Genomic DNA, 15,026 nt, shown 5'->3' with positions numbered 1-15,026 from the left:
CTTCATTATTATCCTTCTGTAAAAAAAACTAAAAACTTGGCTTTTTACACAGGACAACAAGTCATATCCTCCTTACCTATAAGATACCTTGACTGGCCTAGTGGACAAATTCTTGCTACTTTGTACTCTACTCTGTTAACCTGCTTTAATCATCATGACACAAAAACATTACCACATAACTGCCTTTGTCACCGTATTGCATAACACACAAACTGACCTACATAACAAAGGTTGACCTGTAACCACTCTTCTAAGCCTGTATATCCAAGTATGACATGTAACCATATTCTTAAGCCTGTATATCCAAGTATGACATGTAACCATATTCTTAAGTCAAGCGCTCAGATGCCTGAGGATTAGGCGTGTGATACAAATGCAATAAATAAATACATAACTAGAAATAGGAAATCTAATTTACCACTATAACCTCTGTAGTGAAGAAACATATACTCATTACTCCTTGACTAATACTGATTAAAAAAAAGAAATTACAGCATTACTGTGCTCTCTGCTTTTTGGTCAAAATCTGATAACCATAATTGTTGTTTTCTTGCCACTGATAATCCAATTTGCTAAACCCGGGCAGCATATTACTGGTTCTCCTTCCGAGAAGACTTACACTTTGCTAATAACAGGAGATATACTACTAGGAAGCACATTAATATACATTGTTCAATATCATTTGCAATAAGGGAAGCGGTTTCTTTGGCCACACACTTGTGTTTAGTATCCGTTTTCAAGACTGTGAATAATTTGGAAACCAATATATGAACCCCAATATTGTTAATGGTTGGAAATAGTATATACTCAAAAGTATATGTACAATAGGCCTCTTATGTTAGTTGTTACCTTAGTGCTGTCAGGCCATTGGCGAACCATGCTAGCAATACTCCTTATTGGGGAAACAATCATAAAAGGCTAGAATCACTTACAGACAACCTTTGGAGACTTAGGGCCTCATCACAAGTTGTGGTCTGCCGGGGCTATTAGCCCTGCTGCCAACCCCCCCCGGCGCTATTAGCGCCGGATCACGGGTTTGGTGGAATGGTAAGTCCCCATTCCCCATTGGGCCCAATGAGGAATGTTTGGCACTATTACTGCCGACGCTATTACCGCCAGCGGTAATAGCGCTGAAAATTGGCAAAATCGTGGCGGATTTACCCCCAGCTCAGAGCTGGGGGAAAATCCACCCAGCCCGTAATTTGGCAGATCCTTAAATGCGGCCGCCAAACTCGTGTGAGGCCCTAAGGGCCTCATCACGAGTTGGGCTGTATCCCGGTCACATTTAAAATGCCCGGTAACTGCTGGCAAATGCCATTAAGTTGTTTGCGGTAGTGGCACTTGTTTTTTGGGATATGTATGTACCAGCATGTCTCTATAATTTTTTTGTCTTTTAAAGGCAAATCTGGGTAGAGTAGGGCTGAACTCTGAGGTGGATAAAATGTGCCCGTGTTTTTTTATGGTTCTACATAGCCTGTGTCCCTTGTGTCCCTTGAGATATTGTCCGGCTCACTCCCCTGGGGCTTTTTCAACTAATCATTGAGGTAAAAAAAATGTTGTTCTCGTCAATATACATTTTTTCACTCGTCAACACTAAGCTGCGTAGCTTTCTCAGCTCCCACACATCTGCCCAGTTTTGCAGAACACACCTCTGCCTATGTACGTTGTTAGTAACATACGACTTTCTGAAGCAAGTAATTGAATCCTGTTTCACCATTACCGCATTAATGCAGACTAAATAAATAGAAGACAAAGTAGTTACAGGTCGATTTGCGTGCCTTGTGGAAAATGATAATGAATTCCATTAACGTAACCTGACAAATAACATAATAAATATCATTATTTTGTAGGTCAAGCAAATGTCTCTCTTGCCACAATAACGTAGGACCCCATATGCAGCCACATGGTAATTTCCATCTAAAGAAATTTATATTGACACATTTCTTGTCAATACTATCTCAAGTTGCTTGGAGATGTAAGTAAGAGATTGGTTTTCTGTTTCTGTTGTCTTTATGTTAAATTACTCCGTGAAGCTGTATGGTTGCATTATGGAAAAGCTCCAGAACCAGCTATTTGTATCCTGACCATACTATGCAATGTTGCAAATTAATTATTGAATACATGGACTAAAATATTGTGTATCGAGCATGGATCTTATGTTTTTATTTTCCAATGATAATGCAGTTTTTATATGCTTTTTTTTTTTAGATGAGTGATGTTATACACATCATACAATGGGGTAACTCATTCATCTGAAGATATATTGTATTTGGTTATCTAGTGATGCATACCCCCAAGTACCTTGTTTTTACTGTGAGAACAATGCACTGATCTTGTCTAGTTTCTCCTAAAAACCCTTCTTTTTAACCTTTCTAATGCATCCACAATAAATGTAATCAGAAATACAACTGCAGTTGTTTCTCTGTCTTGTTCTGATCACCATGCTCTGATAATTATGTATCTAATATGTTTGTCTGTTTAATATAGTGGAAACATTGCACCAAATCTCTAACCTTTAAGCATCATAGAGAGGGGTAATCAATTCTCATGTCTTTTCATATAATCAGCAGGTACATCATTTTAGATTTGATATGACAAATATTATATGAATTGATATTTTGGTCAATATGGTGAGTTGTATTTGTATTTTATTGGGTTTACATTTATTTTGAGTATTTATAACTCTTTGTGCTGGACTTACTTCCTATGATGTCACTTCCCATGATATAATTGTGTCAAAGATGCCACTACTTCCTGTTTAAACCAGCCCTCTGATCCAGAAGATCCAGAAGATGTCTTTCAAACACTGGAAATGTATCCAGAGGGCTTAAATGCTCAAACAGAATTGTATGTTTTACTAAAAAAGTTAGATTATACAAGCAACACATCTGGCAAAGACCAATGCCACCACTAAAGACAATTACAAACATTTGGTGGGTCACACAATTAATGGACATCTTCCATGCAGAAGATGCATTGTGTACAAATGCAATGGCAAAAAGAAACATTCATGCATGATAATGTGAGAAGGAAACTGAGAGAACACATCCATTTCCATCCCAGAAAATGCTGTCTACTGAATGTTTGGTCTCTGTGAGCATGCAGTAGAAGGATAACAAGACTAGTGCACACTCACTTCACAGAGAATAAACCTCACATATGTAAAAAACCATTCAAGCCTCACAAGTAACACACTATATTGAACAGGGCCACTGTGAACATGACGGTATGCAGTGGTGTCACAGACTTCTTTTTAAAAGTCTGCATTTTGGTTGACTCAATGTTATCAAAGTGACCAAGTACAGCATAATGTCCCTCAAAATGCAGCATACATATTTGTCAGAAAATTGATGCTTTTAATACATATCCACAGACCTATAAATATGGATGAACCACTTAATATTGGATCGCCTAGATGATGCCAACACCTGAGATATTTCCAGAGATATACTGCATCCATTAGAATATGGGACTTTTATGTATTTGTCCAGTACACTAGTGGGATAATTGAACTAACAATATGTGGACACAATATATATTTTGAAAAAAACCCTCTAATGACCGTGAACATACACAGATGACACTGAAGTTAAGAGAATTTTCCTTTTTTTTTTAAACACCACTAATATGTTGTTACCATAAAACATAATGGTATAATATTGTTTTTCTTAGTACTTCAACCAAAATCCATAGATCACTTGATATTATTACCATTGGGTCGATCAAACCAGCATGCCACCTCAGGTATTTCCTCTTGTTAAAGGCATGATCTAGTAAAAAATTTTATTGTCCCTACGGGATGGCCATGTTTTTTTAAGCCTAAGTGGCTCGATTTTAGAAAACTTTCCTATGGACCTTACCCGAGTTTTCGTCCATTAAACGCACGCGAAAACAAGCACCAGGGAGCCGCCATTTTCTGATAATCCTATCTTTTCCCCCATCGCCCTGGCTGACCTGCTTTTGTGGCACTAAATGAATTCCCCCGCCCCTGAGCCTGTCATCAGCAGACTTGTACCGCCCATTTTCCAACGCCAAAGCACGTCTCGTGTCAACATTCGCTGCGCTTCAGCTAATGACGTGTCGCCATGGAAATGGCAGGACGCCTCTTTCCTCAATAAGTATAAACAGACCGTTTCACAACACACAGCAGCAGATTTTCGATTCCATTCCTCTCCTTCTGTACTTTGAGTATTCTGTGACTCGTTTCAGTGCTCTGGTCAGCTACCTTCACCGCTTGTAGCCCGTGTGAACACCTGTACCATCTCAGTAAATTATTTTACTTTGTTTACCACACAATGGCTACAATAATGCCCTACATGTACGAGCCCGAGTATACAGAGGAGGAACTACTGGAAAGGGAAGCATGCGAAAATGATGGGGATTTGGATGGCAGTTGGCAGGACGAATCAACAGATGAAGAGCCTGGGCCTAGTCGAATGGACGGCGTCTCCACCTGGTGCACATGCAATCGGTGCGAGCTAATGCCAACTGAGGACGAGAACTGCTGCTGCCGAGAAAACTCGGGATGCCTGGCCTACATTTCGGAAGGCGAGCCACGACCGCAATGCATCACCGAGCTGCCAGACTTCAGGGCAGCCTGCCTCACACGGGCCTTGTTGAGAATAATGATGGTGCTTATGCACGAACTTCGCGCAACTGTTCGTCCTCGTAATCCGAGTAACGAGTAAGTATACTCTGCTTGTCATGCCACTTCTATTTCATGTTCTTCTACTATATCCAAAATTACATCTACATTTCATTGTAACGCATGTAAGTCATTCAATAGTGTGCATTGTCTAGATAGCATTTGTCCGTGCAGAATGCCATTAGTTACAAGAATTGTCATTGACAACAAACGTTTATTAAACTTACCTTGGTCATTTAAAAACAGTTTGTTTCATTCCTTTTCACAGGTGGTACAGGCTGGTGGCCTATCGTTCCTTTACATGGTGGCTCCACGGGAGTCTTGGACACCGGGTTCGAAGAGTGATACCCGCCTGTGCCGTTCGTGCCATTAGAGAAACGTTCCCGAGTGACAGCGGTCAGTACAGGGGATTTTCTCTCACTGTGCTGCAACCTGACCTGTATAATCTTTAAAGTCTTGTATTTTTGTGTCATGAAAATAAGATACAAAATAAAACACCACATATATTTTAACAACGGTTGTTTCAATTTTTTAAATGAATCAAGTGTGTCTCCATTCAAGGATGGACGTCCGACATCTGTGCTGCGAATGGGTGAAGATCTGGTCGCTGTGAAGCAGGGTGGTCACTATGGTTTATAGTGATAATTTCGACAACAAAAATGTCGAAAGTCAAAATTTTGAAAAAAAAATGTCGAAAAAAAATGTCGACTTTTTTTTTCAATGCATTTTTTTTTTAAATGGGGGGGATCCCCCCCAACCCCCCTTTTTAATTTTTTTTTAATTGTTCCCTTTTTTTTAACTCCCGAACCCTAAAATAAATATATAATTAAAAAAAACGAAAGTCAACATTTTTTTTTTCGACATTTTTTTGTTGACATTTTTGTCTGTCGCCATTTTTTTTCTCGAAATTATGACTGGCCACCGGTCACTATCTATCTAAGCTAACATAACATATTCTCGATAATGCATGCACTAAATAACACTTGTTCAAAGTCTTTCAGTGGGTTATGTCTCTATAAAAGTCACACATATGTCTATACTAACAATTACCATTGGATTATAAAGGCCTTAGGGTCTTGACCACTAGAATACACCGGTTGAAGTGTGGGTCTGTGCTCACAAGAATCTCCGGTATGTGGCATTTGTTATTGATAAGCAACGATATACTGATTTAAAGGCGGTTCGCGCCAGTGGATGCGCGCTGGCATGGGGGGCTGTCGGGGGCGCGAAAGGCCAAGGTGCCAAACTACATGTGCACTTCAAAAGGTGTCCCACGCCAAGGGGCCATCGGTCACATTGCCTCCTCAGACCCCGTGTCTCCAGCCAGGCCTTCCCTTGAAGCAGGCCGCCCCCTGCAATCCACATAAGTGTGTCTCCATTCAGCAGTCTTCCTGTGCCTTATGTGCACGCCCCAGGCCCATCCATCCCACCCCCCTCTATCAAAGGCGGTTCGCGCCAGTGGATGCGCGCTGGCATGGGGGGCTGTCAGGGGCGTGAAAGGCCAAGGTGCCAAACTACATGTACACTTCAAAAGGTGTCCCACGCCAAGGGGCCATCGGTCACATGGCCTCCTCAGACCCCGTGTCTCCAGCCAGGCCTCCCCTTGAAGCAGGCCGCCCCCCTGCAATCCACATAAGTGTGTCTCCATTCAGCAGTCTTCCTGTGCCTTATGTGCACGCCCCAAGCCCATCCATCCCACCCCCCTCTATCAAAGGCGGTTCGCGCCAGTGGATGCGCGCTGGCATGGGGGGCTGTCAGGGGTGCGAAAGGCCAAGGTGCCAAACTACATGTACACTTCAAAAGGTGTCCCACGCCAAGGGGCCATCGGTCACATGGCCTCCTCAGACCCCGTGTCTCCAGCCAGGCCTCCCCTTGAAGCAGGCCGCCCCCCTGCAATCCACATAAGTGTGTCTCCATTCAGCAGTCTTCCTGTGCCTTATGTGCACGCCCGAGGCCCATCCATCCCACCCCCCTCTATCAAAGGCGGTTCGCGCCAGTGGATGCGCGCTGGCATGGGGGGCTGTCAGGGGCGCGAAAGGCCAAGGTGCCAAACTACATGTACACTTCAAAAGGTGTCCCACGCCAAGGGACCATCGGTCACATGGCCTCCTCAGACCCCGTGTCTCCAGCCAGGCCTCCCCTTGAAGCAGGCTGCCCCCCTAAGACCACGACATACATACGTCATTCATTCACAAACACACCCCTGTTTCTAATACTTTGTAAACCACTTGATATGTCTCATGAGAACATTGTTGTGCTTTGCAAGTCAACTCCTGAACGTGTTACCTGGCAACCACTGAGATCTACGCTAATCTGCTCGTCGTCGTGCTATCCGTGAACTTCTGTGACCGCTTAGAGCAAACCCATCAGTGTGCTACCTGTGGCCACCCACCTATTCTCCTGCAACATACTGCTCTGCTTGCTGAATCCAACTGTTTGTTGGTCAAGGTAAGGCCATGTATCCTAGTCATATTTTGCAGATTTTTAAATTTCTATCTATTTGCGAGTTGAGTACACAATAGTGCTAGGTTCATTGATCTCATTGCTATTGACTTGAGTTTCCATTGCTATGCTATCAATAGATCTATTTATTTTCATCTGTGTCTATTGTCATCGAATTGCACCCTTCGGGGGTCCGGTCTATAATGTAAGCATGTTTCTTTCTCGTGCAATACAGAACATCCAAGGGATGAGTCACATGTTCAGTTTTTAGTCACATCATTTATACATTTCTGCAACTTATGCAAATACTAAGCCGCACATAATGAACTGGTATAGTTCCTGCGATCAAAACAAACCTTGCATTGATCATTGTATGATTCATTTACTTTTGTATCAAATCTTTATTCTTGAAGATTGTATAATAATGTCGATATTTACTTTTCAGATTTATCAACAATGCCTGCCTGTTCGATTAGCGGTTGCTCTTCGAAGACCCATGCTAAATCTGAAGGCACTACAATGCATGTATTCCCGAAAACTGTTGATCGAATAAGAGAATGGGTCAGACATTGCGGATATCCACTGGATGAGCTGGAAAGTAGAGTCCAACAAGTCTTACAGGACAATAGGGGTGATCGATACCGCATCTGCAGCCGGCACTTTTCCTTGGACATGTACACAACATCTTGGGTAACAAAGAAGAATAAACGGCGAACGACACAGAAATTGCTCGAAAACGCTATTCCCACTCTATTCGTCCACATTCCGCCACCGGTGAGTCAAGTGTCCGGATTTAGCTTTAGGTCTTGCAGTAGTGTGTAGGTATCCGAACGGATTAATTGATATTGTAGGTGTTCTATCCCTTGTAATAATTTCGATATTGATATGAGTGTATAGTTTTTTGAATAATGACATTTACCAATATATTCTTTTTCGATTTCATAACCCACAAACGCAATGTGTATATATGGGAACAGGGAACTGTGCTGTATTGAGCATTTTACAAGTATTCTGTCGCCTTACATGGCTATTTTTAATATTGGCATTTCATTATCAATCATTAATTTACCTTTACAACTTCTTGACTATCCCTTGAATCTGAAGCAAGAACATTCTACATCCTTGACGTGGTCGCAGTTATCAACCACTTTGAGCGCGTATCAGGTAATCTTACTAGGCTAATCCGCTACAGACCTGTTTTATCCATGTCAAGTAATATTTTTATTTTATCGTGTAATCATTTTACTGAATGTTTGGTTAGTGCTTTCCAATTGATATACACCTTAGTTATCGTCCACTGGTGTTTGTTTTCAGTTATAATTAGTGTTATCCATACTAATGCAAGTACTGTCTTTCAGGGAGATGCTGAAGCGTCCGCCACATCTACAACATTTCTAGATGTTCAACAGCTGGAGGTATGGATACTGACAGCTCCATCGAGCGTCATCATCAGAGCTGGAATTCTTGTCGTTTGATTGTTCTACACAATGTTTCATTCGTGGTTAGCCGTTGATACGTACCTGTGCTGTCGACCCCAGGTGTGTGTTATGTTTTCACTATTGTAATCCTCACTAATGCAAGTACTATGTTTCAGGCAGTTGATGGAGCGTCAACCCCTGCACTTGATGCAGAGCCTGACATTCAAGTAATTCCAGGGGAAGTGGAAGTGGGACCATGCGTATACGAATCGGTGCAACAGCTTTCGGAAGTGCGCACTACATTTGCAACATCCATAGATATTCTTCAGCAGCACGAGGTATGGATAATGACAGCTCCATCATGCGTGATCATATAACGTGATTCCATTTGCTATACTTTATTCCCTATTAACGCAAGTGCTGTGTTTCAGGGAGATGATGCAGATGTAAATAAATCGGAGAAATAAGTCGATGAAATGTGATCATATTTAGATTTTCCTTGATTCTTTTGGACAATGCATCATTTGCGGTTATCTCTTTTTATGTACCTGTGCGTTCAACCCCAAGTGTGTGTTATGTGTCCAATATTGAAAACCATACTAATCCAAATACTGTGTTTCAGGGAGACGACGGAGCTTCCACAACAATCACAACATCTCATTTAGATGATGCAGATGTAAAGGAATCGTTGAAATAAGTCGATGAAAAGTGATCATATTTGGATTTTCTTTGATTCTTTTGGACAATGCATCATTTGTGGTTACCTCTTTATATGTACCTATGCCGTCGACCCCAAGTGTGTGTTGTGTTTCCAATATTGAAAAGCATACTAATGCAAGTACTGTGTTTCAGGGAGATGCGGATGCCTCCTCTCCAATACAACCATTCATGGCAGTCCATGCAGAGCCAGAGGTATGGATACTGACAGTTCCATCGAAATAGATCATCACTGGTCGAATACTTGTTGTTTGATTGTTGCACACAATGTTTAAATCGTGTTTGGCTATTGAGATGTACCTGTGTGTTCGTCCTCACGTGTGTTTTATGCTAACAATATTTTGATACATAGTAATGAAAGTACTATGTTTCAGGGAGACGATGAAGCCTCATTCCGTGCTGTCTATGCGGATACAGAAAATATAGTCGTTGCAGCGCAAGAGGAAGGGAGGACATGCGGAAACGAATCGGAGCTACAGCGTGCAGATGTTGAAGGTCGAGTCAAAAAAGTTTCAAAGAAAAAAGAACAAAAAAAGGTTAGTTACAAACAGTTCATAACTTTAAAAAAATGTTTGTGCTGGGGACTATTTTATGTTTTTTTTCCAGTCAATTCTACTACACTCCATCTTGTGTTTAAACTGAACATCCCTTTTCGAATCTCTCCTCCAGTTACCCGTGGGTGTCAGAACTATACACACACAGACAGTGAAGCGAATGAGAGATGTGGCTTGCCAGACCGTGTATACTATGGAGGAACTTTTAATTGAGGCGAGGCGTGTTCAGGCTCGAGATGCTCATGTCCAATGGCCAGAACATGAATTAACTGTGTTTGGAGACTACAGCAAAGTTGCATTGGACCATAGCTACAGTGCAACCGCACCACCACAAGAAGATGTTATTGAATGTATTGAAGATAGCTCTGAAGTAGTTGCAGATCAATTTACACAAACTACACCCGCCAAAAATTTGCCACCAAAAAACCTGTCGACATTGTTGTGTTCTCCCATCAATGTTGAAGTAATAGTTGTTGAAATGACAGAGAATGAACCAGCCGCAGCATCCATAGACGCATCAGAACTTGATATCAGCGATATATCTTTCCAATGTGTTGAAATCTCCACAGGCCGAAACAACGTTGACGCAGGATGACAGTCTAATGAAAGAGAGCAAATACATTGTATTTGACAGTTGTTTGATGGAAATTATAAGTATGCTGAAATGTGTGCATTCCATTAGAGGGAAAGTATGTGGGAAGCCATTGATTAATGTGACTCGTCAAATAAAAGGCAGTAACGTCAAAATAAATGCCACCTGTAGATTAAATCATAGGTTCTCATGGTCTGCACAACCGATGCTGGGGAAACTGCCAGCAGGCAATCTACTGTGTGCGGCTGCATCACTTTTTAGTGGCTCCAGTTTTAGAAAGTTAGAGGCTTTCTTTCAGTTTGTGGGACTCCATTTCATTTCTAAAGCGATGTACTACATATACCAACGTGATTATCTGTTTCCGGCCATTAGTGATGCTTGGAAAATTGAACAATTGTCTCTAGCAAGTACATTCGAAGGCAAACGATTCAGGCTAGCAGGCGATGGACAGTGCGACAGCCCTGGATTTTCTGCCAAGTACTGCACCTACCACTTTCAGGACATGGATCGAAAGAAAATTGTGAGTTCGGTGGTCGTGCAGGTAACACAATGTACATCGTCAGCGGCCATGGAGAAACTAGGATTTATAAAATCAGTGGAATATCTACAATCACGGGGAATGCACATCAACCTCTTAGCCACAGATAGACACATTTCAATTGCCAAGACAATGAGAGAGCAGTTCCCACATATTAAACATCAATTTGACATATGGCATCTTGCTAAATCAATCAATAAGAAAATTTCAGCTGCAGGGAAAAAAAAAGGTTTTGAAAGTATTTTGCAGTGGTCACATTCTATCACCAACCATCTTTGGTGGAGCTCAAAAACTTGTGAGGGGTCAGTGGAAATACTCCTTGAAAAATGGCGGTCACTGATGCACCACTGTACCAACGTTCACCGCTGGACAGCAAATGAACATTTCCACCAATGTGAACATGGCCCTTTGTCCCCAAAGGAGTCACGGAAGAAGAAGTGGTTGATTCCATCTTCACCGACACACAAAGCCATTGAGAAGATTGTTTTCGACAAAACTCTATCAAGAGATTTGAGAGGACTGACAGAATTCTGTCACACAGGAGATTTGGAGGTGTTCCACAATATGTGCCTAAAGTACAGGCCAAAGCGCTTGCATTTTAGCTTTCGGGGCATGAAACATCGCACTCTACTAGCGGTCTTGGCCCATAACAGCAATGTCGGACGTGAACAATCTAGGACTAGGGGTAAAGTAAGGATGCCTCGCTACACTAAGGTGTTTTCAAAACGAAGTAAGCAATGGGTGATCAAACCAGTCTATGATGAAATGCAGTTCGACTTTGTGAAAGGCCTTATTGTTGCTGTTTTAGAGAAGCACGGATATGGAATTTTGGACGTTTCTGTGCAGTGCAGTGATCCATTGCCACCGAACATTGCGACTGTGCCATGCCCACCCCAAGCACAGCTGATTGTGAAGTACAAATCCCGGTTTAAATAATTGCAACACGATTGTCTTTGTGTAAATAAATGTTATTGTACAGTGTACCTGTAAACCTAACCCCTACCTTCACCATCATGGGTGGCGAACAAGCTGGGTGTCATCTTTGAATTCTCTCTATTCACCTCACATATGTGTATGTATATATTTTTCTCATGTCTCATCTCATGTAAATGTAAATGCTGCGCACTGTTAACGGAGGAGAGGCTTGCGTATTGCAAATAATAAAACAAACAAACAAACAATAAATCTCACTTTTAACTCAACTCCTGTGGTACTTTATACTTTCCCTGACCTTCCGCCAAAAATGAAATGTCTCAATTTGGGCTGCAAAGCTCGCAGACAACGGGGACAAAATTGGGGCACTTAGAACCGCCAGCCAAGCGGGCCTTGGCATTTGGGAGAGAAGCCAGTTCGCATTTGCACATTGAGGCGCACTACATAGACGGATTCTAAACTTCAAGTTCTCACAGATGCCTATACTACGTGATGTTGCAAATAAAGAATGCGAAGGACAGCGCCCAGATGAGGCCCACAAGTCGCACTGGATGTATAAGGGTCTATTGTTTTTTGACCTTGAGACAGGGACCATGCCGAAAGAACTACATTTGAAGGGAGTGCGCTATAACGTAAGAGACGATAAGGCAGAAAATTCAGAAACTAGACAGAGTTTCATTTTAGTTCAGTATACGAAAAATTGTTGTCGAGAGCATGGTCCGGTTTACAGACTGCCTTACGAAGAGACACAATGGAAATTTCAAATATAATGTAAGTAAATCTTTACACGCTTTCATACCGGAATGAAGATTTAATGAATGGATGCACGAATAAATGAATGAATGAAGAGCTAGGAAAAGCAAGTAAAACGTGTTCGTAGTGGGCACATGGGCATGCAGGTCCACTGGTCTCACCGATCTCGGTCCTTGGCCCAGCCACTTTTCCCTGCACTGCCTACCTGCACTACGGGACTGTCTCTGTATCCTTCAGCCCCTTCTTCCGGCATTTACCTTGCACTTGCCACCAGCTGGCCCTATTATTTAATTTGTATTCAACTAACCATGTACAGCCCTTCCCCATGCGCGATCAGAAAGACACCTGGCCTATTAGGATCGTTGTCTGTCTGCCCTTGTTCCCCACCTGCCTCGTCACGCCTAGAAACACTTGAGTATAGGCGCGTGACAAATGCCATATCATATATCATATCATTCCTCACGCATGTAGACTAACTGTCGTTTATCATTTTATCTCGTTAATTTTCGCATTGATTTTAGAGACGAACATACTCCATTGAACTATCCTTGCAAGCAAATAGTTTCTGATCGGCCATAATAAATAAAATGAGTAATATTAATGAAGTTCGGCTAGCGAGACTAATTATAATTTTTTTTGTTTTCATAACAGGTATTTGATCCCATTCTGCCACTGCCATCTGTTTGAGACACCGGCGGATGGATTCTTCAGCAGACACCTGCAGCTTCGTGTCAACAACTGGAGCACGATCACCATATTATGGGACGATCGCCAAAGGCCCACATGCCCTTACGCTGTACTAGTGGCTAGAAGCAACATATCAACCTTTAGGCTGGACTAGTGCCTAGTTGATGGAACAGCCTTGCGGTTCACTGTGCTTCCAAAGTGATTCTTTTTACGAAAATGAACACCCTGTGTACCATAAAGGAACAGCGCATGACTCAAGATGAAACGGAACAGTTATTGCGGATACAGATAAAAGAAAATAAATGGCTTTCGGAGTTCATATGGCAATTGCTGAATATTCTCTAAACATTTAATGTCAAATAAATGTACTTTACCAAATGTACCGTGTTGCTGTTTCATTTTAAAGTACAGTTTCATATTCCGAATTGTGGCGTGCTGTGTTGTGAGTTGATCTGTGTTCGTTTCCGGGTTCTGTGTGGAGTCACACAGAAGACGACTGGGCGCGTTTACCTACGCAGCACAGTAACGTCACGGAGAGAGGCGAGGAATATGAATGTTTTGATAATGTCAGGCTCAGGGGCGGAGGAATTGATTTAGTGCCGCAAAAGCAGGTCAGCCAGGGCGATGGGGGAAAAGATAGGATTATCAGAAAATGGCGGCTCCCTGGTGCTTGTTTTCGCATGCGTTTAATGGACGAAAACTCGGGTAAGGTCCATAGGAAAGTTTTCTAAAATCGAGCCACTTAGGCTTAAAAAAACATGGCCGACCCGTAGGGACAATAAAAGTTTTTACTAGACCATGCCTTTAAGGTAGAAGATCTTTAAACAAAAGCAAATGGTCATCATATTTGTTTATGTCAATTTTACAATAACTAAACTGTTAACTGAGACAGATGGTGTATTGTTGATAACATTATTCATACATAGAAACACATTCAGAATGGAAACATTGTAAATATTTAAAGATGCCAGTCAATTAAAACCCTATGACTATGAGTACCTACTAGAAATGCACATTTTGATTTCATCCAGGACACCTAAATTTGAGAAAGAATAAAGGAACTAAATGAAGCAAAGGGAGATTTAGATTTTCAAGTATAGTATTTGCTTTCAGCCCCATAGAATTAGATTATAAAATAAAGTATTATAAGCAAAGCTTAGGACCCTGAAGAATACGGAGGCAAAAACAAATTCCACTGCATTTAAAACGTGCCAGTCACATCAACATGATTATATATACTTCAAGAAGTATAATGTGTAAATAGGAACATAACCTTATGTATATCATGTTTGAGATAAATTATTCAGTGATGTACTGAATTGATGTTGTTTTTTATATTGTTGATGGATACACTTTTGTGAACATAGGAGTTTTACTTTAAAGAAAGCTTACTCACTAATCACAAAGCAAGTTAAAATGTATAAAGACAGACATGCATTTGACAAAACAATACATTCAATTAATTAAAGGTGTACACATACACGTCATATATTTCTTCCATTCCATGTGTATTGCTCAATTAGGCCCTAGATCCTTGTGTTAATTAGTTATATATATATATATACAGTACAATATGACAATTTTACAAATCACAAAATGGTTCCTTAAAACAGAGGAACAGGGCATGAGAAAGATTTTCTTGATAAAGTCAGGGATCTTGCATGCAATTTGATATATTCTTTAAATGTGCGTTAGAAGATGGTATATCTCTCATAATACATTATCACAAACTCATTCTCTTCAATAC

This window comes from Ambystoma mexicanum, chromosome 7q (genome assembly GCF_040938575.1).
Source record: "Ambystoma mexicanum isolate Mex_15411 chromosome 7q, UKY_AmexF1_1, whole genome shotgun sequence".
NCBI lineage: Eukaryota > Metazoa > Chordata > Amphibia > Caudata > Ambystomatidae > Ambystoma > Ambystoma mexicanum.
Note: the sequence above shows the minus strand (reverse complement) of the source record.